Source organism: Amblyomma maculatum, chromosome 11 (assembly GCF_055883805.1).
Source record: "Amblyomma maculatum isolate TAMU_Amacu chromosome 11, ASM5588380v1, whole genome shotgun sequence".
Classification (NCBI taxonomy): Eukaryota; Metazoa; Arthropoda; class Arachnida; order Ixodida; family Ixodidae; genus Amblyomma; species Amblyomma maculatum.
The window spans coordinates 111,210,994-111,238,494 of record NC_139354.1 but is presented as its reverse complement, the minus strand read 5'-3'; positions in this window follow the sequence as shown (position 1 = coordinate 111,238,494).

Below are 27,501 nucleotides of genomic sequence, written 5' to 3'. Positions count from 1 at the left end.
ACCGGCATTAATTTATACGTTTCATATCAGAACACAGTCGTGTAGTGAAATAGTTGGAGATCTTTTTGTCGGTATCAATGTATTCTGGCACAGTCAAACGCCTTATGTTGGACCAAAACTTTGTGGTATAGAAAACGTCGTTCGCTTGAATAATTACTCTGCCTGAACACGTAAAAAACATGTGTATGGTTTATGCTTCAGTGTATTACGATGAGAAATTTACTGTTTTATGTCTGCCCTGACTTTGTGATATTAAGGTGCACTTTATATCGAACATATTTTAAAATTTGAGTATGCAGCTTGTCTGGGGTTAACAAACCACGCAGCAGTGTCAAGGGGTGACGGGAATCTCAGGCTCCACACAGCAATAAAAAGTTATCTAGATCGTCCATGATAGAACGTAGAGGCTGCATTATTCCGAAGCAGATAGTTTTGTAGCGAAAGCTACATTGCCTGCGAACAAGGAGCGAAACTTCGCGCGATAACACCAAAGGCCACACCAGCACTTTCTTCCTGCTTGGTTTTGCAGAGCTTGTATCCATGTAAGGTGAACTTTTGCATAATTTTGCATGATAACGCTACGAAGTTGTGTTAAATTCAGTCTGACAAGCTCCTGCATGTAACCCCCCCCCCCCCCCCCCCCCCCCTCTCTCTTCCTCTGTCAGCTGTAATGAGCCGGCGTAGTCTCAGCAGTTCGGATTTGTCCTGCTTCAATAAACAGCGATCAGCAATGGAACACGTAGAAACCCAAAATGTGGGGCTGCGAATCCCGAGGCAGTTGTCGGCTCGCTCCGCGTGCCATTGCGAGCATGCCGCAGATCACGCGGTCCATTGCCCGAGGCGGTGCAGGTCCGGAGGTGTACGGACTGAGCACGTAGAATCCGACTGAAAACACAGATTGAAAATTCTGGAAAGCATTACTGCTAATTCTCCTCAGTGCGAGAAACGCAATATTCAGCCGCGTAAGGTTCTGTTTTTGATGCCCTTCTGAAGAGATCGAATCTTCGCGAGGGACGTTGCAACTAGTGCGAAGCAAGCCCAGGATTTGGAGAAGTCATTACCAGGCCCGTAAAAGGTAAATGTCAGCAGAAAAGTGGCCACGTGAGATGGCCAGTAATTTCAAAACTTAGGAAAGGGATGGTGGTGTACTTAGTACTTCGTACTGAAGTTAATGGTTAATAGCCCAACGAGTTCGCAGAATAACTCACAGAGTGGTGACCTTTGCATTACTCTTGAGGTGAGGATCGAGTGAACTGCGGTCATAAGAAAGATGGTGAATGTTTCTACGGACATCAGATATAGGGAACCTGAAACGTAGCCTTCTTCAATATATGCTGGAAGCGAGACCAGCGAAAGGAATTCATCGTTGTGTGTACAACTGTTACCCCACACACATACCACCACATCGGAATAGGGTTCAAAACGCCGTAGAGGCGGCGAAGTCTGCCTCTCTTACTCCTATGTTCGGGGCGGTTGAATCTGTCTTAGGAGATGGTGAAACCCAAATGAGGTTCTAGAGGGGAACCTGTCTTATACGTGTTGTAGTGATGGGAATAAGCTTGGAGAGCGAGGGCCGCTCATTCGGCTAAAGTGATAGGAGCTCGACTCGATTTGGTCATTAGAATACCTTCAACTCTGTCCCCATTTCCACCCAATTGCCACAGCTCATTCTTGACAATCTGTACCACTTTGCAATATTACCAGATCCTTTAAGTTCTACGGGAGATTAAGGAAATCTCCCTGGGCGCGCACTTTTACTATGGCTCACTGTCCCCTCCACTCTTTCTTTTGGAGCTTTCGGGCCTTTTCGGCTACGGTTGAAAAAGAAACAGGACCTTGTCCTTCGATATCGTCCTCTTTGCTTAGATTCAGCCTGCTATTCCCAAAGTGGTAAGGACAGGTACCACCTTGGTTTACAATATTTGTTTCTGCAAACTTATATTATTACGTGCGCTAAAGATTGCGTTTGAAATAATATAGTTAGAGATTCAGGGATAAATGAAGGAACGAATAGCAAAGTATATTTGCATGAGCTAGGGTCCTTACGGAGAGCAGTGAACGGTAGCCATTAACGCAGTCGTCTTATGCCCTTATAGGTGCAGCAAGAGTGTTCCCTCGCGAGGAGGAATGGGGGGGGGGGGGGGGGGGGGGCAGGTGACAGGTTCCTGTATGCTAAAATAAAGTTTCTCGAGCCAAAAGCAAGATTTAGGTTGCATAGATAGCGCCTGAACGACTCCGGACGTGACAATCTTCGTCGTCCATGGGCAGCTGCATGGTCAGGATCTAAAGAAGTGACCACTGACAAATTGTAAACAAGCTGACACGAAATTTATTACGTCTAATTTGTTTTCTGTTCACTAAAGGCGGCGACCTTCAGTCGTATTTATTTTTATTCACTTCGAGAACTCATTGCGGCTGCGCGCTTCGCGATAGTAACAATCTTCATCTAGAAGCCGATTAATTTACGGATTATTGATAGTGTTTTTTTAACAATGTTGTAGAGCTCGAGTAAAATGTTAATCAGTATGCCGAGTCATGCATGTTCTGCAGCCGCCGTCCACTTGCAGGAGCTCGAAGCCGAAGCAATGAGTCGGGCTAGCGGATTGCAGGTGACTCGATTATAATCTTATTATATTGGTCTCTGGTCTTGGTCTGGTCTTCGTTGGCCTCGCATCTTAGAAATTAGTGTCGCAGGAGGGATTAGGATCTGTCCTAAAGAGGTCTTAACACGCTCAATTCTTGCCTTCACTGGCTCGCTTGCAGTCTGACACGTTTAAAGTCATTTGCCTTCTTGGAAAGATTGAACGAAGATTTTACCTGCAATTACGTACGAAAGAAAAGTTAAATACAACACGCGGCACGGAGGATAGCAGAATAATGTGGTTCCAGCAAAGCTGCACCGGTTCAGGAGGTGTTTTTAGAGCGCGCGGTACGGAGAGAATGAAACCTCGATACGAACCTCAAATGAAGCTGTGCGTCAGATGAATTAGTCACAGGGAATGCAACCACCCTGCGTCAAATTTTTATTTTTGATCCGCTGTTGAATACATTTATCTGTTTCATTAAAACAGTCGCGAGGAAATGTTAAACGGTATGAAAGGTCTTGGGGTTTACTTTCTCTAGCTACTTGTCTCGAGATCATTATATTATTGAAACCTGTAGGAAAATGCGCCGATGAATCTACGCAATGCACAGATGTCGGAATATGCTACGCCGAAAAATAACGTCGCAGTTATGTAACTTTCAATTATGTTTCATCACACATATGCACACACGTATGGTTAATAACTACTAAAACATACTACAACAAATTATTGCTCTTGTAAAAGAAAAGAACGGTCGTCAGCACAGAAGATGTTACTTTAAAAAGTACCGTAGGCTTGTTATGCTCATAACAAATGGCAAACAGGTTTATCCAACCCCCTTGCGTCTCTTGCTCCACTTTTCCTAATGCCACACCATACAATAAATGTTTCTGTGGTGACTTTATTTTATTAGCTTAATGATTGTGCCTGCAGCAGGCCAGCTTATGCAGCCTGGGTTATCATTGGTCTTTTTCTCTTTTATACTCTTGCGTAGGTTGGTATCATTTTGTGAAATATAACAGTACTTTTCTTGATAAATCATTCAACAAGCTAGATATCACATAAAGTTTCAATACTGCTTTAATCAATGGGCCAGTCGCCTAGTCAAACTGCTGGCAGCAGAGGCATTTTGCGGATGCTCCAACCCAGTACTTTGTGCAAATGAAAATAAAAAATAATTTTGTCTCATTTGATTGAAGGAAATTGATTTATCGCTCGTTACCTTAACGTGATAATAAGGGCAAGTTGCCATATATTCGTCGCTGGCGACAACAAAAAGATGACTACAAAACTGATTCTGCTCAGGTTACAATTTGTTTTATGCTCTTCTATGAACTAATATTTTAATGTCAGGGACCACAGTATGGTTTCATAGGTTTCAATTAAGATTTCTAAAGACTATTACGACAATCTCTAATGAGGGATTTGAGCGCTACTAATGCAGTGTTTTTGTGAGATATCAATGTGAAGAATTTTATTGATGCTTGTACTTATCTATTTGCAGTTGTTTTTGTTGTTGACCTCTTGAAACGGGGGATGTGCCCATCATGGGGAATTGGCCTATGTGTAGTGCGCAAGTACACAAGGAAAATTCCATAAGCGATTACGGGGGAAAGATTGACGCAAAGCGAGAATGCAAAGAATCGCCACAATACAACTATATGAACCGTGTTTAGAGTTTAATGAAAGTAATAATAGTTTTGAAGGAAAAAAGCTGGAAGAATTTTGAAAAGGGTTAGCAATCAACCTACCATTCGCTAAAATGTGAGATAATTCTGCCAATGTTTACAAAGCACACTTTCATGTGCCAAGGAGAATTTCTAAAAGAAGAGAGAGAAGAGCCACGAGTGAGTGGCGCAGAGCTCGTGGCTCTTCTTTCTCGTCTTCTGAGAGGTTCGCTTTTGGTTCGTGACTCGCACGAGGCCCGTGACTCGTGGTTGCACTGGTAAATACAACAAAGGCGAGGTGACTTAACCGTCGAACGAGTGCATCAGAGCTGTGTTCTGAAACGTAAATAGAATCAATAATAAAAATGAATAAAAATGTATTGCAGTGGTATTTTATTGTAAGTCATGAAAAGTTCTTTCTCCCCTTCGTTTTGTTGCACATTAGCCCTTGTCGCGAATAACATGATTAGCAGAAAGTGTATACAATGTGCCTAAGTACTGCCAATACGAACTTTCTTGATTGAAATTCACGTTTCAAAAGCGTTTCTTCTTAACTTTAGAACTTTTTGGAAACCAAAACGAATAAGAAATTGATTTAAAAATTGTAATCGTCTTATTCGTAGCCATGTTTTACATCGCAACGCGAAATTAAGCTATTAAGCAGATTTTCTTTCCCAAGCCGAAGTAATAATTCGTGTTGGTACTGGGGAAACTAAAACATTTAGAGACCTTGTATTAATGGGCTAGAAATCACCTTTACAGCGTTGGAATCTCCCGGGGTTGCATGAAGAAACTTATATATCCCGACCTATGTTTACAGTACGGGAAAGTTTAGTGCAGGATAGTTAGCGCACACACACGCGCACACACACGCACACACACACGCACACACACACGCACTAACGCACACACACACGCACGCGCACACACACACACACACACACACACACACACACACACACACACACACACACACACACACACACACACACACACACACACACACACACACACACACACACACACACACACACACACACACACACACACACACACACACACACACACACACACACACACACACACACACACACACACACACACACACACACACACACACAAACACACACACACACACACACAAATGCGTTTTAGATATAGAACGGGTATCGATGGATGCTTTACAGTGAAAGGAATCCAAAAGTATGCATTTTTCTAGTCTACTTGGTGATTACCGAGAATTACATTTTTTAGTATGTGAATTGAAATGCTAGGACCTCAAGGACAAGCGCTCATTTGCTTTAGAAAATTAGATACACTAAGCAAAGAAATAATTTAATGATCCGAAATAAGTTATAAGATCGTTGGAAAGAGGTCGGGCACAATTGGGGACGTTTTTTTTTAAAGCTACCTAGGTGGTAAAGACGATAAAAGGTGATAATGCTTCCTAGACCATGGCTTAATTTGCAGGAATGGAAAATAGAACACGTTTGTAATTAATTAACTATTCAACTTAAAAAACCTAAAATTTAGATTGAATATGCAAGAAAACTTTATAAGGTACGAAAACGAAAATTTGATCATTCAGAATGGAGATTTCACAGAATGAACCGTGTTCTATGGACGCTGCTACTAACCCGGAATTAACGGTAGCCTCGCCAATTCGTCGCCAGTGGCCGTCGAGGCGGAGAGAAACCCCATCTTATGAATGTGGGACACACTTCGGGCGTGGAGCCAAGAAGGCCTGTCGTCCACAAGGTTGGATCCGCAGAACACATGCTGCTCATTGGCTGTGGGTATCGCTAGTGACACCCCTTTGGTCCAGATCGGTGAACGTCGAGCACCGATTGGAGCAACCGGAAAGTGACGTCATTCTTCGGGACGGTCTCTGTTAGCGCGCAAGGGCGCGTGCAGACGCAAACTTGCTCCGTATTCAGGTCAGTGTGCTTCGGGCGGCGGCGGCGAACGGTGGAGGGCTCTTGCTTGTCGCTGGCCTCCTGCAACTCAAGAACCGTTTCCTGCGCGCGCCTCAGGCGTCATCGAAGGCGGAAAATGTTTACGTGGAATCTAGCCGTGCAAGAGCGCTCATGTTCAGGCTTTCACTCAAAACATGGTATGGTATGGGATGATATGTATCGCACGGTATATCGACTTCAACATCCCAAAGAGACAATTGATAATCGCCCTCTTTACTGAAGGACTCTGGATTTAGCTAGGCTTTGTAACCGGCACCGACATCACACAGTACGCAGGCGCCTTCTACATTTCCATGTACATGTCGTACCCGTGTTCTTGGGCTCCGATAGTAGAATACCCTGCTCAATGTGCCACCGCGTAGCGTGGAAATGTGTAGGAATAAAAATAAACGCTGGCAAATATAGATGCTTAACACCAGATGCAAGATGTGACCTTTTATCTAAAACAGAAAAGAAAAAATAAATTCGAGGACAGCCATACAGAAAAATAGAGAAAGTAGAGTTCTGGAGGTGTTATGCCTTGACAGAAAGCCTTTTATGTCGACCATTAATTTTTTTTTTCACAAGCGCAAGTTACCTATCACAAATTTAAGTTTTATGACCAGAACAATAAAGAGCAAAAAAAAAGAAAAGAACAGCTCCTTTGGTTCATAATATATATACGAAAACTTCGCTACAGATCTGGAAAGAGGATTGATGCCACTATCATCACACAGAGGAAACGCTTTTTGCGATCGATTTCTTGCATGACCTTATTGAGGGGCATTATAAGATTAACAGGCTACAAATTATAATTTTCTCTGCCTGGTCTGCGACTCAGCAAAGCGAACATTTAGCGAAAACTTTCTTATCCTGGCTTAGCAATTTCTTAAACTTTTCCTCTTCGAGATCACAATTAGCGTCCAGGGCCAAAAGGCCATAAACATGACCAAAGTTGACATCCAGCAGGAAACTGGAGCTTTCTATCGTTAGGTTGCACAGCGCTCCCATGAATTGCCGTATCCTAATGCATTACTTGTGTGCGCACCGTTTCAACGGTCGCTTTCTACTTTGTAACGCGAACAAACCACGATTATTTTATAGACAAAAATAAGCATTTTTTTTTAATTTCAGTAGCAGCTATTGAATGAAAAATAACTTCAAATGATATGGAACTTTGTCTGTGCAGCTGCTCTACATTTCCACCTCCATCGAGGGAAATCAAGGTGACTTCCCAAAATATTTAACTGTATTTAGCCCACTTGGGAACAACCAATACTCAAAGGTGACGCCAACGTCATCAAGAATGTGCTAGGGCTGGGGATTTCAGTCGGCTGTGACGTCATCAAACATGCCATTGCTGGCGTCGGATGGGACCAAACCCACTAGCGCGAATCGTTTTAAAATATTATTTACGCTGTGCGGTGGATTTTTTATCTTTTTTTTATTATTTTTCCTCTTTCTGGAAAAATTGCGCCTGAAATCGGTATTTAAAATATATAAAAAGACCTGTATTAACACTGAAACTTATTTTAAGCAATCGGATAATATATCTAAATGGATTGATTGTGACTTTAATATACAAAAATATCAGAGTTGAACGTACCTTTGAGCAATTTTCTTTTTTATTTCTTTGCGAGAACTGTAAGAAAGTGTGGTCGTTTGTCTTTTAACCAAATTTGCTGTAATAACGGAGATCTTTTTTCCTCATGGTGCAGCGTTCATCCTTTCTGGCTTAAGCAGTCTTGCGGGTAGCTGTGAAGAGTATCTCCTTGAACCTCTTTCATGGCAAAAATAAAGACATCAAAGGAAATGGTTCCTGAATGCCTGTGGAACTTGCGCATGCTCGGAGCTCTGTCATAAGCACGCGCATGATACGGGGAGGAAAAAAAGAACGGAAGCAATGGAGGTTGAAACAAAATGATCCTCCTTCAACCTTGAAACAATATATGATCCTCCAATCAAATACTAAAAAGAGCTGGGGTCCAGATGACATACCTAACTCGTTCCTTGTGCTCTACTTACTTTGGACAAGCCGATACCCTACCATAATCTTTTTCCATAGATCATTATCCACCAGCACTGTTCCCCACTCCTGGAAGCTCGCCAAGGTCATCTCGTTGTACAAATCTGGTAGTACTCAACTACTGCAGAACTACAGACATATTTCTTTAACAGCCATTCATGCAAGTTACTCGAACATGTTATTTTCAAACCATATTGAATTTCTTGAAGCCCACAACATCCTAAACATTTACCAGCATTGTTTACGTCAATGCCTGAGCACCACTACCCAGCTAATTGAATTAGCGCACGATATTTCTCAGACATTAGATCTAGGTAGACAGGTCGACAGTATTTTTGTTGATTTATCCAAAGCTTTCGACACTGTCCCACACCTTAAACTCCAACACAAACTTAACTCTGTTCTAAAAAACCCTTCCCTGGTTGGTTAGATATCCAGTTTCTTAAATCAGCGTTCGCAGCCTGTACAGTTTAATTCATCTATTTCCACTTCGGTTGGTTTTTCTTCCGGCGTTCAGCAAGGTTCCGTATTAGGCCCGCTTCTTTTCTTATCATATATTAACCACCTGCCATGTAGTGTATCTGTAAACATTTGTCTTTACGCTGATGACTGCGTCTTATATAACAACATTACCGCGCCACTTGACTATGAAGTACTTAACGATTCATTTGCTAATTTTTGTAGATGGTGCAAGGAATGGCAAATGAATATTAATTTCTCTAAAACCGTTTCATGTCCTTTTCTGGACGCCCATCTCCTTCACATTTTAAGTACAGTTTTCATGGTCAGGGTTTAGAATGAGTCACGGAATATTGTGACATATATGCCCTGCATCGCCCGTCCTGGCACATTTCAATCCTTCGGCACCAACGGAGGTACACACCGACGCCAGTGGTCGCGGTATTGGTGCCATACTCGCCCAGCAGCAGATGGGTCGCACTCGTGTCATTGCTTATGTCAGTCGCCTCCTTTCTGCGGCTGAACGAAATTACTCGATCACAGAACGTGAGTGCTTAGCCCTCGTGTGGGCCATTACAAACTTTCGCCCTTACTTGTTTGGCCGCCCGTTCTCCGTCATCACCGACCACCATGCCTTATGCTGGCTTTCTACGCTGAAGGACCCTACTGGTCGCCTAGGTCGTTGGGCCCTCCGCCTTCAGGAATACACTTTTTCTGTCCTCCACAAGTCTGGCCGGCTGCACGCTGACGCCCATTGCCTGTCCCGCAACCCGGTAGATCCCCCACCTGCGAGCGAGTGCTACGAAGACACATATGTATTGGCCATCTCTGACCTTTCAAACATTCCCCATGAGCAGCGCTTAGATCCGAAGCTTTGCAGCATAATCAATCGCCTCAGCACTGAACACCTTGATGCTACCCTTGCTCTGTTCGTGCTCAACAACGGCACCTTATACCGACGGAATATGCGACCAGATGGCGCCGAGCTTCTGCTCGTAGTCCCCGAACACCTGTGTACCACCGTTCTTCAACAGCTGCACGACGCACCCACAGCGGGTCATCTTGGCGTATCTCGTACGTACGATAGCGTCCGCCGCCGCTTCTTTTGGCCAGGCCTCTATCGCTCTGTTCGACGTTACGTTGCTTCTTGTGAACGGTGTCAGCGACGGAAGGAGCCCTCGGCTATGCCTGCTGGATCCCTGCAGCCGATCGACATCCCAGTAGACCCGTTTTCCCGAGTTTGCCTTGACCTCCTCGGGCCTTTCCCAATTTCTGCGTCGGGGAATAAATAGATTGCAGTGGCCACGGATTATGCTACACGCTACGCTGTCACCCGAGCGATACCCACCAGCTGTGCAACTGATGTGGCTGCGTTCCTTCTCCATGACGTCATCTTGCTCCATGGTGCTCCACACCAGCTGCTCACTGACCGTGGCCGTTGCTTTCTTGCTCGAGTAGTGGATGAACTTCTTCGGTACTGCTCCATTAAGCACTATTTTACCACCGCTTACCATCCACAAACGAACGGCCTCACCGAACGCCTCAACCGCACGCTCACGGACATGCTCTCTATGTATGTCTCGGATGATCACCGTGACTGGGATATTAATTTGCCGTTTGTAACGTTCGCGTACAATTCCTCTCGTCACGACACAATGGGCTACTCACCGTTTTATCTTCTGTACGGCCGCGACCCTCCCCTTCCTTTTGACAGCGTATTGCCTCCCACCGCTAACGCCAGTTGCTACGTTCGTGACGCCATCTCCCGAGCTGACGCAGCCCGTGTTATTGCTCGCCGACGACTAGCATCCTCCCAAAATTCTCAAAAACGGCGCCATGATTCTCGCCACCGGGATGTCCACTACTCTCCGGGCTCTCTCGTCTTGCTATGGACTCCGGCTCGTAAAGTTGGGCTGTGCGAGAAGCTTTTGCCATGCTACGCAGGACCCTACCGTGTTTTACGGCCAGTCACTCCTGTGACATACGAAGTCGCCCCTGTACATCCGCCGCGACAGTCCTCTATGCCACGCACCGAGATTGTTCATTTCGCGAGAATGAAGCCCTACTACCCATCCAGTAGTTCGTCCTAGTGCGCACCGGGACCGTGCTTTTCGTGGGGGGGTAATGTGACATATATGCCCTGCATCGCTGGACGTAAATGAAGACAACGATCAGGAGGAGTGACACAGAAGACGACAAAGTGGCAGCAACGTGCAGTGCTAGAAGAAGGTTAACGCTGCTGCGATTCTGTGCTTTGTGTACTGCGTCATCCTGGACTAACCTTCGTGCACTAACCTTGCCACGTAACAATATAAATACCTCGGCCTTCATTTCTCTCATGACATGTCATGGTCCAGACACATTGACATACGTAACGAAGCTTGTAAAAGTCTCGGATACCTCCATCGGTAAAGCCTCAAAGGATACCTAACTGCTCGCATATAAAACACTTATCCGCCCCATTCTTGATTACGGCTGTATCGTATGGAACCCTTATACGAAATCTAATATTAAAAAATTTGAATCAGTTCAAAAGAAATCAGTACGCTTCATCTTTCACAACTGCAGCCGATATTTTTCCTCTTCTTCCCATTATACAGATTTAGGTCTCACAGTCCTATCATCTCGCCGACAAATAGAATATTTGAAGTTTTTGCACATAATGGTTCTCTCAGCGCCTTCCATCACTAAATAAATATTTGAACATTAACAAGCCTTCCATAACTAGAAGTTCCCATTGCCTGAATCTCCTCCCTTTCTTTTTCCGCACTGGGACATTCAAACATAGCTTCTTTCCTCTGACCACTGAACTCTGGAATTCGTTGCCTGAAAACGTCCGCTCGCTACCCATTGAAGAATTTTTGACAACCATTGCTTACTAGTGCAATTTTTATTTTTTTGTAATTTTCTATGTTTGTATTTTCTTGACACACTTTTATTTGCCCACTTCTGCTATAGCCTCATCGAGGCTGCAGTATGTACAAACAAAAAAAATAAAAATGAAGAAATATTGTTAAGGGAAACTTACACAGCGGTAAACGCCAGATAACTCTCAGAAGCACACACCACCAGCACGAACCCAACTTAGCCTGAGCGTCGTCTTCTTCACAACATCATACCAGTGCGTCGTCGTCATCTAGATATAGCGCACCGTAACAGTATTCCCCGCGCGGGAGAAGCACCGTCCCGCTGCTGCTGCTGCACAGGAGAACTTGAATGGTATGGTTTCAGACGGGCGACGTGCATGATTTCTGGATGACTGGTTGTGGAAGGATACTTGGGCTGTAGAGAGGCGATCGCATAGGTCACATCGGTGACTTGTCGCAGGACACAGTAAGGACCCACGTAACGAGGCAGAAGTTTCTCGTTCATCCCCACACGGCGGGCCGGAAGCCAAAGAAGCACGAGGAAACCAGGAGGGTAGTGGACGTCTCGGTGCTGTAGGTCATAACGACGCTTTTGTGAGCACTGAGACGCGCCAAGCCGGTCTCGAGCAATGTGGCGGGCGGCATCAGCGCGGGCGATGGCGTCCGAAGCGTAACTGCAGGAAGAGTTGTCAAGAGGCAGTAAGGTGTCGAAGGAGAGTAAAGGGTCGCGGCCGAAAGGTAGATAAAAGGGAGAGTATCCGGCGGTATCATGGCGTGAGGAGTTATAGGCGAACGTGAAGAAAGGCAAGGAGATGTCCCAGTCACGATGGTGATCGGACACATACATAGATAGCATGTCGGTCAGTGTGCGATTAAGGCGCTCAGTAGGACCGTTCGTTTGCGGATGGTAGGCCGTGGTGAATTGGTGACGAGTAGCGCATGAGCGGAGAAGGTCATGAATCACTTTACTCAAGTCAAGTCAAGTCAAGTCATCTTTATTTCAACATTTAGAAAGGAAACAGCGGCCACGATCTGTGAACAGTTGACGCGGAGCGCCATGAATCAAGATTACGTCATGCAAAAGAAAGTCAGTAACGTCGGAGGCGCAGCTGGTGGGGATGGCCCTGGTTACAGCATATCGGGTAGTATAATCAGTCGCCACAGCACTCCATTTGTTTCTAGAAGTCGACGTCGGAAAAGGCCCAAGAAGATCGAGGCCCACACGAGAAAACGGTTCAGCCGGCACTGAGATTAGTTGCAGGGGCCCACTAGGTTGAAGCGAGGGTGTCTTATGGCGCTGACATAGCTCACAAGCGGAGACGTAGCGACGGACAGAGCGGTAGAGACCAGGCCAGAAAAATCGTCGTCGCACACGGTCGCACGTGCGTGAAAATCCCAAGTGTCCTGCTGTAGGGGCATCGTGAAGTTCGGCGAGGACAGTAGAGCGCAGGTGAGCCGGAACAACCAGCAAAAGGTCCGCGCCATCTGGACGCATATTGCGTCTGTATAATGCCTCGTTATGGAGCACAAACATGCTGGCGGAAGAATCGGGGTTTTTGCGCAGCTGGTCTATAATTGGTTGCAGGGCAGGATCACGACGCTGTTCGGAGGCGATATTCATAAAGTCCGAGATGGACAAAATGTAGTCGTCAGCAGTATGGTCGGACAAATCGGGAGGATCTACGGGATGGCGGGAGAAGCAGTCAGCGCCTTGCTGTAAGTGGCCGGACTTGTATACCACAGTAAATTCGTGCTCTTGTATTCGCAAGGCCCAGCTACCTAAACGGCCAGTGGGGTTTTTAAGTGAGGACAGCCAACACAAAGCATGATGATCTGTCACTGCACAGAAGGACCGCCCAAACAAATAAGGGCGGAATTCGGTCAGCGCCCAAAACAAGCGCAAGGCATTCCAGCTCTGTAATTGAATAATTGCGCTCAGAGGACGAAAGCAGGCGGCTGGCATAATCAATGACACGGGAGGACCCATGCTGGGACTGGCCAAGGATAGCACCAATACCATGGCCGCTCGCGTCGGTGCGCAGTTCAGTAAATGCAGAAGAATCGAAGTGCGCCAGAAGAGGTGGTGTAGTGAGGGCGGAAATAAGCGTCGTGAAGGCTTGGTAACAACCCCATGTGAAAGGTATGTTTTTCTTCAGAAGATAGGTAAGCGGACGAGCGATGTCTGCGAAGTTCCGAATGAAGCGACGGAAGTAGGAGCAATGGCCAAGGAAGCTTCGCACGTCACTTGAGCTACGCGGGGTAGGGAACTCGCGCACGGCTCGAACTTTGTCAGGGTCGGGCTTCACACCATTTGCATCAACCAAATTACGCAGGACTTTGATTTGGCGCCGACCGAAGCTGAATTTTTTGGCGTTCAGTTGAAGACCGGCGCGGCGAAAAACGGCCAGGACTGTAGAAAGTCGATCAAGGCGGGTTGCGAACTTGGAAGAGAAAACGGCGACGTCATTTAAGTAGCATAAGCATGTTGCCCACTTGAAGCCACGGAGGAGTGAGTCCAAATGTCGCAGGAGCGTTACAGAGTCCAAATGGCATCACCTTGAATTGATAGAGTCCGTCGGAGGAGACAAATGCGGTTTTCTCGCGATCCCGTTCGTTGACAGTAATTTACCAGTCGCCTGAACGCATGTCGATGGAAGAAAAATAGCTGGCACCATGCAAGCAGTCAAGCGCGTCGTCAATTCGCGGAAGAGGGTAAAGATCTTTCTTTGTTATTTGATTAAGGTGGCGATAGTCGACACAGACTTTCCAACTTTGGTCTTTCTTTTTGACCAATACGACAGGGGACGCCCAGGGACTGCAGGAAGGCTCAATAATGTTTTGCGTCAGCATCTTGTCAACTTCTTTCTGTATAGCATGCCGCTCAGTAAGGAAAACACGATAAGGCCGTCTATAGATGGGGCTGGCGTCACCCATATTGATTCGATGGGTCACAGCGAATGTTTGGCCCAATGGTCGGTCCCCGAAATCAAATATATCAGCGCACGACAGCAAAAGAGGTCGGAGAGAGCTCTGGCTTGGTCATCTGGCAAATCCGCAGATATCATGCTTGAAAAGAGGTTCGAATGTGAAGAAGCTGATATATGCTGCTTCGACAGATGCTGAGGCGTTATAGCGGCAATTTCGCAGTCCGCCAAAGGAAACAGATTAACAAGTGCGATGCCATGGGGTAAAACTTGGGTCGAGCGGCTGAAGTTAAGGACTGGAAGAAAGGTGCGGTTAGCAGTGACAGTCACAACGGTATGAGGGTGTATAATGTTGCGACGGAGAACAACATCGGTAATTGGGCAAGTGATGTATGTGCCGTCAGGAACTGCGGGAAACGGGGCCAGTGGAACATGAATAGCAGCTTCGGGTGGTAGACGAACATTTTCGGCGGATCTGAGGCGGGGCATGACATTGGTGTTTTCGGGGCAGTAGGGCAGGTCTAAGCGAAGAAGGCCAGTGGAGCAATCAATCAGGGCAGAATGGGCAGTTAAAAAGTCGATGCCGGGGATCAAGTCGTGAGGGCAGTGGTCAATAACAGTGAAGAGGACAGGGGTAGTGCGACCAGAAATACTCACCCGCGCAGTGCACAGTCCCACGACGGCAGCGACGCTTTCATCGGCGACACGAACGGCGGATGAAGCGGCAGGTGTGACAACCTTTTCGAGACGGCGGCGAAAGGATGAGCTGAGGACTGAAATTTGGGCACCAGTGCCAATGAGGGCAGTAACAGGGGCACCATCCACACAGATGTCAAGAGGGTTGCGGCGATGAGCGAGGGTCAGCAGAGTATTTTCGGGCCGGGTCGTCAATGCAGCATCACCTCCGGGAGCTGCATTGGTTAGTTTTCCGGAAGAGAGCTAGAGAAGTGGGGAGATGATGCACGGCGAGGTAGGGGCGAGCGGGACCTCCGGGTCTGAGGCAACGGTGAGCGGCAGGACATGCGCGAGGCTGGCGAGTTTAAGTCACGAGAGCGTGTATCCCTGAAATGGTTTGGGTGTGGACCCTATTCGGCGCTGTGATCAGGAAAGTAGCGGAGTCGAGGTGGCGGAATCCAACGGCTGCGGCAATGACAAGAAATCTGGCCGACACGTGAACAGTTGAAGGAGATGGGTCGGTCATCTGAGGTTCGCCGTTCGTCCGGATTGCGCTAGCGGTAGCGGTATCGCGTCGGCAAGGGCGCAGTCGGAGCCGCAGCTGCTACCACCGAAACGGTGGGCTGGACAGATGGCTGTGCGTTAGGTTGGAACGAGGGCTGTGCGGAAGACTGGCCAGAGTTGAAGCCCACGTTCGCGTTGAGGCCCACATTTGCGAACTCCTGGCGAACGACAGATTGTATTAGGGCTTTAGTAGCATCTGCCGGCTGAGGAGCAAACGCAACGGGCGCCATAGCTTCTATCTCTCGGCGAACAATCCTGGTCAAGTTGGAGGGATGAGATGGCTGCTGCAGTGTTGGATTATCTTCGCAAGAAGACGTAGCAGCTGTGTTTGGCAAGCGGTCGAAGCGGGGAGTAATGCGACGGTGTTTTGCTTGCTCAAACTGCCGGCAAACATGGATGACTGAGTCGACCGTCGGACAGTCTTTCCAAAGCAGCAGATAGTAAACATTGTTTAAAATGCTCTTTAATATGTGGCCCGCTTTGTCTGACTCGGACATGGCGCTGTCCACTTTTCGGCATAAGGCTAGAATATCTTGAATATGAGAAATATGATTCCGTCGAAGACCGGGCACGGGATGCGAGGTCTTTTTGTGCGCCGAGCTTGCGTCCGATCGGCTTGCCGAATAGATCGCGAAGCTTCTCTTTGCACATATCCCAGGATGTGATACCGTCTTCATGCGTCTCAAACCTCAAACCAGACGCGCGGCGTACCCGCCAGATAGACGATGACGTTTGCGAGCATGAGGGTCGCGTCCCAATGATTGTGCTTGCTTACGCGCTCGTACATACCGATCCAGTCTTCTACGTCGACATGGGCGGTGCCGCAAAAGGTGCCCGGGCAACGAGGCTGCGTCATGACGACTGTCGAAGCTGGTGGTGCCGCTGAGGCTGATGTCGCGTCGGATGGCATAGTGATGGTACCAATCCGGCGACCACTACGGAGATCCAGGTTTCCTAAGGGCGCACTTTCAGCAATCCTCCACCAAATGTTAAGGGAAACGTACACAGTGGTAAACGCCAGATAACTCTCAGAAGCACACACCACCAACACGAACCCATCTTAGCCTGAGCGTCGTCTTCTTCACAACACCACACCAGTGCGTCGTCGTCATCTAGATATTGCGCACCGTAACAATATGCTGCCACCTCTGTGTTAATTCAGTTCTAAGCATGGCATCTCATAGATGATGCTGGCTTATTGTCATGGGATTTCGCCGTTGGCCTGTGCATTCCTTCTGCAGCTTGTGGAAAGTGCCTCTCATTCAAGCGTAGCTGTAAGCCTGCATTTGCCGCATATTCTACTTCTTTGTTCTGCTCTTCAGCGCAGCTTTCTTCCTGACTCTGAACAGATATTAACAGCGAAGTACGCCTTTGTTGTGTAAGGTTATCATTTGTATTTATACGGCCCGTGAGATGAGACTTATTCTTAGCAAAACTGCAGCCTTTCGGTCATTGAAATGAAAATAGTAAAAAAGGTAAGAGTATGTGCATTTAATGCATAGACAGAGCTCTAGAAGTATTAGAAGCGTTTTTTGTGCACAGAGTACCACTGCTCTTTCTGGCAGCTTGCGCTGTCCTGCACAGAGGAGAACGAACGAAATTTTCAGCCATTCCTCGTCGGTTCTACGAACCTTCTAAAATTCGAGAACACCTTTTAGGTTAATTGTAAACTGCTAGAGTCAGGCGCCGAGGTGTTTTAGGCAAAAGAATTTCCGTACCTTAGCATCATGCACAAGCTGCAAATGAGCCCAGTGTCCCTGCTTTTCACGAAATCTTAAAAAAATTGTTTTGCATCATTAGTCCCCTTCTCACCTCACCCCATCGCCTAGGATAAATCATTTGTTTGCCGCTCCTGCAAGATAATTTGTTGCGAGAATTATGCTTGTTCTTAAATATAAATAAGCAGAATGTGCTGAAAGAGATCATTACCCGAAACGTCTTCCTATTGTAAAAGCAGTTACGCGCACAAGACCACTCTAAGCCGGCTAGCTGACACTGATTGGGATGGTGACAGAGGCGCCCAGTTACTTTACTATTCTCCTAATTTCCGTTCTTTTAATTTGTGTCTCTATTAATCCTCCCACTCTCACTGGCATGCAATTATAGCTTACTACATCGTATGAAATGCGTTGTAGAAGTGCTTGCTGTAGGGCCAGTTGGTTCCCACTGACAAATGAAACGGCGGAAAGACACGATCACAAGAAAAGCAGAGGGATAGAAAGGTGTTCTGTCTATCCCTCTTCTTTTCTTATGATCTTGTTGTTGCGCTGTTTCATTTGTCATCATATGAAAGACTACTCGACATACACATAAAGCCCCGCTCTAAACAAGCCGTACGAACGTTGCTGCTTCGCCATGTATATCGAACTCGGGATACGAGGGTACTGCGCAGGTGTGGATTCCGACTTTCCCGTTTTCATCCTAAAAACAGTGCCCGAGTTGCCAGTGTTTGCCAACACAGCCATGTCATATGGTCCAATGATGCCACACAACCCGACCACCGGTCAGTGCATGGTGATGTCCCCTGCCAGCTAACTCCTACCAGAATCTTGCACGTAATTTCTGGCTCGCACCTCCCAACGAAATATTTTCTGGACAGCAGAGCCGTATTATGAGCTATTGAGTCGTTTCCAGAAGTGTCGTTTTCGCCGTTTTCGAGCTTATCTGACTATTGGTAACATCGAAAATGAATGTCAGTTGGGTTATCATCCTTTTCGGTTAAGTTGTTTTTACCAATCAGATGATATTTAAAACGGCGATAACGACACTTCTGACTACAACGAAAATTCGAAATACGGGTCCAAGGCCTTTAGGTCCTTAGAAAAATCACGGTCTAAACGTCATATGCTCTTCTTCGCACCAGGACTATATAAAAAGAGTGCTGCTTCAAAGAGTGCATTTGCATGCACTATTCAGCAAGTCCGCTCGTATTATACGTTTTATAAGTTCTCAGGTACATATTCAAGGATTTCACCGTCTAGATTACCACGGGACTCTCAAAACAAAGGCTTCTACTTCGGTGCTAAACACGCATCCCCTCGTATACAATGGCCTGCCCTCAGGACGTATCGCGGAATCCGATTACCGTACGAAAAATGTTCACCCCGGCAGAGTCGATACAAGGCTGCGAACAACGCTCAGAGCCAGGTCGCCAAAACGTTGCTTTCGTTCGAAGACATGAGATGCTGATCGCGAGGCCAGATGTAAAAGTGCTCTGCCAAGACAACGCGTGTATGCACTCTTCGAACACCACCGCGCGCCCAAACCTGGGCGGCCTGCGTAGCGGTGGTGTCGCTGCCAAAAGCAATTCTGATAGAGGACGGGGCCGAATGTGTAGGTCGTCCTGATAACGCGTGCGCAACTCTCGCTCGTTAGCGAGCTCAAGAAGAAGCGCTGGCGCTTGCACAAGGCTGTGTCTTTCACCTGCTCGTGGGCTCTGGATGATGGTGTTAGCTGCTCGTAAAGGTAGGCGGTAAATATGTTGCATAAATAAGACGCAAACAAAATGCAATCTGCGTTCGTAATCGCAAAAATGTTTAGAAGAAGAAATGGGCAGAAAGAACGCACTTAACAAGTGCAGATAACACCGGCAGAGAGGGCGCTGCATGAAGAACAGGCTGACGCTTGGACTTCGCCAATAATGTACTCGGTGGGGCAGGCGTGCGGTTGAAACTGAAAATGGGGCGCGAGGCGAAAGCATAACACTGAAAGGCGAGCATTGTGCCAGCAGGGACATTTTGCTTTCTTTAATAACGAAGCTCCAAGTTCTAAGCAGCAGCCTGTGACAAGTTCAAGAACGGAAGGTTTTTTATACATATCTCACATTTAGGCGGCGGTGGTGGTGGCGATGGCATTGGTAATGCACTGGCGGGATTAGATTTACAGTGACCATACTGCCTATTGATGAGTTGGAATGTTTTGCGGATAGTGCGTACAACCTATTCGTCCACTTGTAAAATTTTCTGATGCTTATCATCCACCACTCCTTGGTCTTCATATGAAACTAGTTTTTAGCTTGATAAATATAAAAAATAATCCCAGTTTTCACTTTGAGGGGACAGGCGCCTAACGCCAACACATGTTTGTGAACTCGCTCAGCTTACAAAGTCGTCTCAATATCACAGCGTAAGCACATCAAAGACTTGCTTAAACCCTATCGCTAATGCGTGCATGAATCAGCTAGAGTAATGTTCAAGGAAAATTAACCGGTAACCTCGCCTAATAGAATGTAACTAGCCAAGTAAAATATTATTGACAAAGAAAAAAGAAAATGGAGGTTATGAAAGAAAGCGATATTTTCAAGGTGTCATAGTGATGGCCTATTGGCTCTACATCAACTTCGTTTACAGGAAGTGTGGGGTTCTAACCCCACTGCCCCCGGCTTCTCACGGGGGTATAGGTGGTGCAAGCGCTGGCACGGCCTGGTGCTTGGACTATATGGTACGAATTGGTGGCGAGGGGTTGTGTGACGCCATCTTTGCAGTAAAAAAAAAATATGTCTAGTCATGACTTGTTCTAGGCGAAGCTTCCTTTCTCCATCAGACTTGATCATTATCCGCAATAGATGAATATCTCTGAGGTTGGGTTAATATACTACATATAAAAGCGTAAAAACGTTTTACTCAGAGCGTTTGCTAGAGAAAGCAAAACCGCTAGAAAAGGCAAGTATATTGAACAAAACTTCAAAATTACTATTTTCAACCACTGAAACCCCGTAAAAGAAGTTTTTGCGTTGCACGTTTGCATAGCAGCAGTCTTCAAAAGTTAACTGCCATCGGCGGTGCGGGCATCCTTTCTCAAAGCCCAGGAAGTCTACGGGGTGCGACAACGGATGGTGCCGCCCCATGAAACACTACAGTTGCCGTTTAAACTGATACGTAACTACAGCGGCATCAACTAAGCATAATTTCGCTTTGATCAGGTGAGTCTGTTATGCCTTCATAAAAATTAAGTGCTCCTGATGACTGTAAAATAATCGTGGGTGGAGAAAGCTGCCAATATTTAAGAAAAAACAATCATTCGAACATCGTGTGACTTTGGTAAAAAGGAACTCGTCTCGCTTCCTGCACAAACATGTGTGGAAATAAGCATGAAAAAGTATCGTCATTTCAAATTTCTCTACGTTCAAAACCTTTAGGTACCTCTGGTTGGGGTTATCCTACATAGTCGAGGCCACAAATATTGTTAAAATTTGGCACCATTACTTCAAACACTTGGTAAGCGAGGAACAAGTACCTCCCAAGCTACGTTTTCTGCTAAAAACATACTTGGCATTGAATTTTATTATTTTCAACATAACAGGTTCTCATCTTGTGTGTGCCCAGTGGCTCATAAAAGCTAGGTTGGTTACATACCAGAGGACCTCCTTAAAGTCACTAGCAAGCTTTGCCCTCTATCTCGGCGCATCATCTGATATTTCAATCACTCGTCTACCTTGGAATCATTTGTGGCCTTTCAGACAAAAACAAAAACGTTATCCTCGCCCTAATATAAGCTTCTTGGCTCAAAGCCTCACTATTGTCATTCCACTCACCAAAATTTTTGTCACCATCTCAGTGCTCACACTTTCTCTGCATTTCTGGGTTGAATCGGAAATTGTTATTTGGTCTTGTTGTATACGTCATACAGCAGTTGCAAAGCTGCGCGAAAACACAGACGAACAAGAAAGAGAAGTAATAGAACGTGGTTATTTTTATTATATATGCAAAACCGAAAATGTGTTCCCCAGCCCCGGTATCCTCTATCTGATATCTGAAGCAATTTAACTGCATGGGCGAGGAGAAGAGCTGTTTTTGTTTTCATGGGATAAAACCATGGTGCGAAGAAGGCAAAAACTTGCTGGTGTGGCGTCCGCATCATGCGTTGGTGTTATTAAGGCGTGTGTGAAGCCTCTTTTGTGGCAGGCAGTTCTTAGGGTTTTTAGCATAAACTTGAAGATTCCTAAAAGAAGGAATTCCCTTTCTCCGCTTGTATGGGAAAAAGGGAGAGGAAGAACAAAGAATGATTCCTCGAAACAAATCAAAGTGTCTACGAGTAGCAATGCACTTCTCCTCCTATGCCTCCGTACCGGAGATTAATGGACGCCTACGGAGCGGTACGTACGCGGCAGGGCTCCCTGCACTGCCAGTCTATAGCGTGGCGGCGCGGGAACGTTGGGCCACCTCCTGTTTGTGCCCGACACACGCCTTTGACCGCCGACGGCTAGAGGCAGGCTACCAGGCTCTTGGTCTCCCTGCTACCACGGAGGATCAACTGCTGTCCCCGGCCAGGAATCGCCTGGCAGCTCACCGGCTTTGCTGGCCTTCTTGGAGGAGACCGACCTCTTTTCTCAACTGTAGGACCCCACGGCACGTGCACCCCATGGCGCTAGCGATGAAGCAGATGACAGCGAGACCGGCATCATGATGAATTCCCCCATCCCCTCCCAGCATCCAATCTCCCCTTCTCCCTGGACGCCAAGAGTACGCCACAACACAGGAAGGCATAACCCGGGACCAGGTTCTCCTCCCCAAGAATAACCCACAGTCCTCCTCCTCCTCATCATAATGTACTAAATTCTCAAATCGCATTTGTAAAGGAATCAAATTTGTAAAGTATTAGTGGATAAAAAATGCTTTCGTATTTTCTCCTCATCAATTCACTTCATTACTCAAACAATTTTGTTGCCAATTAGTTTGCCTCTTCTTTTACTTCCATGCTTCTTACACTGATCTCAAAAATGCTTGTAGTGATGTTATTTTTCACCATTCTCTTGTTTTCGAGCGGTCACAGTTGTATATATATTTTTTTGCAGCTCTGCAAATGCGCTGACAGTTTCCACGCACGTACGTCCTACTGTTTCCTCTCCGCTCTGACTCATTTACAGAAGGTACGGGCGCGTGTACATCACTGTGAAGCAAGCCAGATTCAATTGAAACAGCCAGTTTTATTGAGGGGTGGGGGGGGAGGTTGAAAAGCTGCTGTACCATGTCTTACCCAACAGGCTCTGAATAAGGGACCATAACCAGGCGGAAGCGGTGCTATTCGAACGTTGGGTGCTACTGTGGGGACAGCGAGTCACGAAGTAGTCGTCAATAAAGTGTCATGCCGGAGACGAAAGTATATATAAGAGACCCTCACGGCCATTTGTCTCTCAATTTCGCTTGGATATCCTTCGAGCAGCTCATCACGAACAAAACAGCACTTACGCCTCAGTGGCTGTGCTTGTCTGGGCAGCGATCTCGGTCAGCTCGAGGGATACAGCCGGCGCTGTCTTGATTTGGCTGTCTCTGCATACCTCGAAGTGGGAGAAAGGGGGCCGACCCAATGGATGAGCGTCTCCTCCGTGACAACGTTTCCTTTATCTTTCTTTCTTTTTTTTTTTTTTGCGAACGCTCCAAGTTTCAGTCCCTGGCAAGAACTGCTCCTTGCCGCTATCACGTCTCTGCCGTTAGCTCTAATGAAGCCGTTCCATTTATAGATAAGAGAGTGAACGTGCGCTGGATGAAGCTGCCTTTTACGGAAAATGATCCTGTGGGAAAGAGCTGTCATTAGAACAAAACTAAGAAACCAAGTACAGTGTGAGTGCTTGTTAAACTTTTCAACTGTCTTTAGTGCATGTTTTTTTTTACACAAAAACTTGTTTCTGTTGAGTTTGTGCAAGTTTAGGGGGTGGCGCGCATTGACCAGAGATCTTTATCCTCTGTAGAAGAAAACAGTGCTGTCAGTTTTCATTCCAATTGGTATACAAATATATATTTTACCATGATGATGAGAATAATAATAATAAGTATACATAATGTATACATACAGAATTTAAACGAGAGCACACATTAAATTCATACCGCCTCTCTTATGATGGCCTCCGCAAATGTTCAGTTACTTCCAAAAAACTGGGGCTTAACCTAAGCAGCACTCTGGGCCACAAGAAATATGTTACGTTTAAGCTCCTACTCACCGACAGGACAGAAAGATACTCGTTTTAAAGACAGAGGCAACGAGCACCAAATATTGGCTTTTAACGAAAAGGATTACAAAAAAAAAAAAGGAACGACCAAGACCCATTCAAATAAATACCTTCACAGATAGTGGGGTCCTATGGGACCGCATTGACCAACTTTCTTTACCTCTCTTGACGTTGATGGCGCTCAGTTGACCTGTTCGTTTGCCATTATTAGTATCATCAAATCATAAAATAATTTAAACAAACTGTAACCAACTTCTAAAAAAAAGATATTTGTCCAAGTTATACTTAAAAATTTTTCCTTTTTGCATTTTAGCAAAGAGTGTTTATTGTTATAATATTTTGCTCTCGCCAGAAGACATACCGCGATTCCACTTTGTGCGACGGCACTGCAGTAACCCGCCGCGCATGCACAGAACAGGGGCTTGTGCATTACAGCTTGGACAAATAGTTAAACTATAGTGACGAAGAAAAATGACAGAACTAATAAATCTTTGAAATAATGAGAAACGCCCTTTTTATCAACAGGTTTACAGCAGCGCCAGGCTGCCCGTAGTGTTCTTTTCCTAGAGGCGAAGGCTATGAACTAGAAGGTGCGCGGTGGAGAGGTGCTATCTGTGCAGGTCTTTATTTCAGTCGGTCTTGGGAAAGACAACTCTTGTTTTTACCCACACAACCATCTCACTATCAGCGGCTGTGTTTTGTGGTCAAGGAACTGTGCGCATGGTGCCTGTAGGGTGAATGCACATATTAAATTATCTAGTGCGCTGAGCTAGGCTTCCGCCATCAATTGTTTAGTGCTGTCCGCAATTAAAAGTCTGTAAAGAAATTTATTAAGGCCTAAGCCTTAGCTGGCTCTTGAGTGGCGCTTGTAGAATACGTTCTCAGGAAGTGGCAAAATTATACGCGACTTTTTATTAAAATTATGACGTAACCGTTCATTGTGCTACATTTAGATGGTTCCAGATCATTTCGTTAATAATAAGTGCGTGTGACCATCAAGAAGTGAGACAAACATTGCGTCTTTAGTTTCCCCTAAACCAAACTTACGACGTTTAACACTTTGCCAGACTCTGTGCCTGTATTTCAACACTAAATTAGAATAAAAACCTTGCCTAACCAGGCCAAACACTGTTTTCGCGCGTCATATTCGACTTAAGCGGATGTAAACCACGGCTAATATTTTTAATATGAACTTATCCAGACAAATGAAGAGGGCACTTCCAGCGCGCATAAGCTGCTTTCGTGCAGCCCTAAGGAGCATAGCATAGGGATATGCCGATAAAGGAATAAAATGGCGCATGAACTTTGCCTGTGCAAGCACTCCTTTCTGCGGTCCGATATGAGCGTACGAGCGCTGGGCGCTCGGAATGACCAGTAAGGATGACTCACTAGTAAGCGTGTTTCGGGATAGAAGAACTGTCATGCATTTTCGCCCTTATACCTAAACACACGTGGTTCATCCTGACCGCCACTTTCAAGGCGTACGATTCTGGACTTTCGCCCCAGAGCTGCTGAACATTCACCGGTTGCACAGCGTCGAAGAATTCTCGACTATGCATCGGTGAAATCTTAGAGCGTGAGCTCTACTATTCGCACTGCAGCTGCCAAGGTCATTCACTCGTGCGTTTTAACTTCAGCTGCTGAAAAGTGGGGGTGTGGTCAATGACGTTACTTGCTCGCGCTCGGAGGTTTTATACTGTGGTAACACTTGACTAGGCGGAAATTTAACAACTGCCTCGCCGCCACATGATGTCTCAGCCTCCCCGTGGAGAATTGCAAGCCAGTCCGAGTGCGTCTTCGATGGTCGGGCAATAAATATTTATCTAAAAAATTATCCGGGACGCTTCAGCTCCCTGTTTAGGAGTCGGACGTGATAGCGTACCACACGACATATAAATCCTCACTTGAACGAACCCGTATGAGAGTGCCTGGGTGGCCAGGGGATAACGCGAATGCAAAAGTCATGGCCGGTTGATTCTGATATCACCCTCCCCATTTGAAAGGAGAAGGCCGAGTCGGCAGCTCCTGCCAAACGCCATGTCGGGCAACCCTGCGTTCACTCTATGCACAGCCATGCCAACTGACAGAGCACCTATCATCGCCATGCTCGTAATTTTTCGCTAACCACGCCTGCGTCGACGCTACATTTTTGGTGATTGGGACCTTTAACCTTGTCGCGTCAAAAACTAAACAAATGTGTAGCCAAACTTAACAGAGTTTACGTTCGGTAAACTAGATTTAACCTCGATAAAACCTCCATCTGAAACAGCGCGCATTTCGTGTTTCGCGTTTTATGTGCGCTGTTTATCATGGATCGCGACCAATTGGCCCACATTTCGACATTACGGATCGATAAAACCTCACAATTTGTTTTAACTAGGTCATTGTAGCAGCCGGGCAGCCCGGCGGAGCATAGCGTTGGACGGTGATGTCAGCATTTTATCTTGATGTATCAAATCAAATTTATTTTCCAGCAAGTGAATGGTCACCTGGGCTAAAAGCTGTACAAACAGCTTGACAAAAGCCCAGGAAACCCGCACACAACATAGCAGGAGTAAACAGCAAATTCCAAAAGTTCATTAATAATTCTACTATGACATCCGAAAGTGTTATACGATGCATACGTCACTATAGCACGGTACAAAAACAACAATAAAAGTTGGCCAATAATAAAATCAATGCAAAAAAGCTCAACAAGGCAGAAAGTTTGAAGGCGAGTGTAATATTTAAATAAGAACAGATGTATGGATAGATTATATTTGCACGAAGTAGGCTCTCAACTGCTTAGGACTAAAACCGACAGTGTCTTTATATTTGATGAGAAAAAGATTATGAGCCAAAGATTGTAATTTGTTGTCTGTTCGAAAATGTGGTAGAGACCGCGTGTCAGTGCATCTAGTGTTTACTATTGCAGTGCGGTGTTCAAGAGATGCAAGTTTTACCAAGAAATTACCCATACCTGCTGAACTGAAATAAGTTAATTGTAACAAGATCCACGTGGGTCACATTAAGTGATGTTTATTATGGGTTGAATATTTGACGTTGGTTATAAGTTTACGATGAGACGAATAATTTTTCTTTGCAATACAAGAAGGTTGTTCATATTTGTTTTAACGCGGATGCAGAATAAGCCCTCACCAGTTGCTGCACGATGACGACCATCGGCTGTACGCGACCGCTAAAAGAATAGCCCGGAACGCGACAATGTGATGGTGACAGGCCCACAGCGGACAGGGCTATCACGTGCCAGAGCACTTAATCTTGGCACCGTCACGCTTCTTTTAAGCGCATGCCGCGACGTCCCGAAGTCTCCTGCTTCAGTGTCTCCTGCTTCACCCTGGGTAGCTCGGAACCATAAATTATCTCACCGCCTCATTGGCGAGTGCTACCGTCTGGGATGTTTAACGCCTCCAGCTGGGAGGGGTGGCGGCTTCGAGTGGTGCGTTTAAGATTGTGCTCGTTAGAGCATAAAGAAATGCAATTATCGAGCCCCAAGTGCGCGAATAAAAAGTACTTCACTATACTAAATCATGTTCAAAGTACTCATGATGCTCTTTTATTCAAAATACAAGCCTTTCTCATAATCGGATCTCATAGCGGGATCGAATCCCGGCTGCAACGGCCGCTTCTCAATGGAGGCGAAAAGCAAAACACCCTCGTGGTATGGGACCTCTGTGCGCGTCATACAACCCCAGTTGGTCAAAATATCTGGAGCCCTCCACTATACGGCATCTCTCATAGCCTGAGTAGCTCGGGAACGCTATACCACATACCTTATAAAGCCAACAAACAAACCTTTCTCATAATATCAAAAAACTTGTAAGGGGTTGCTCG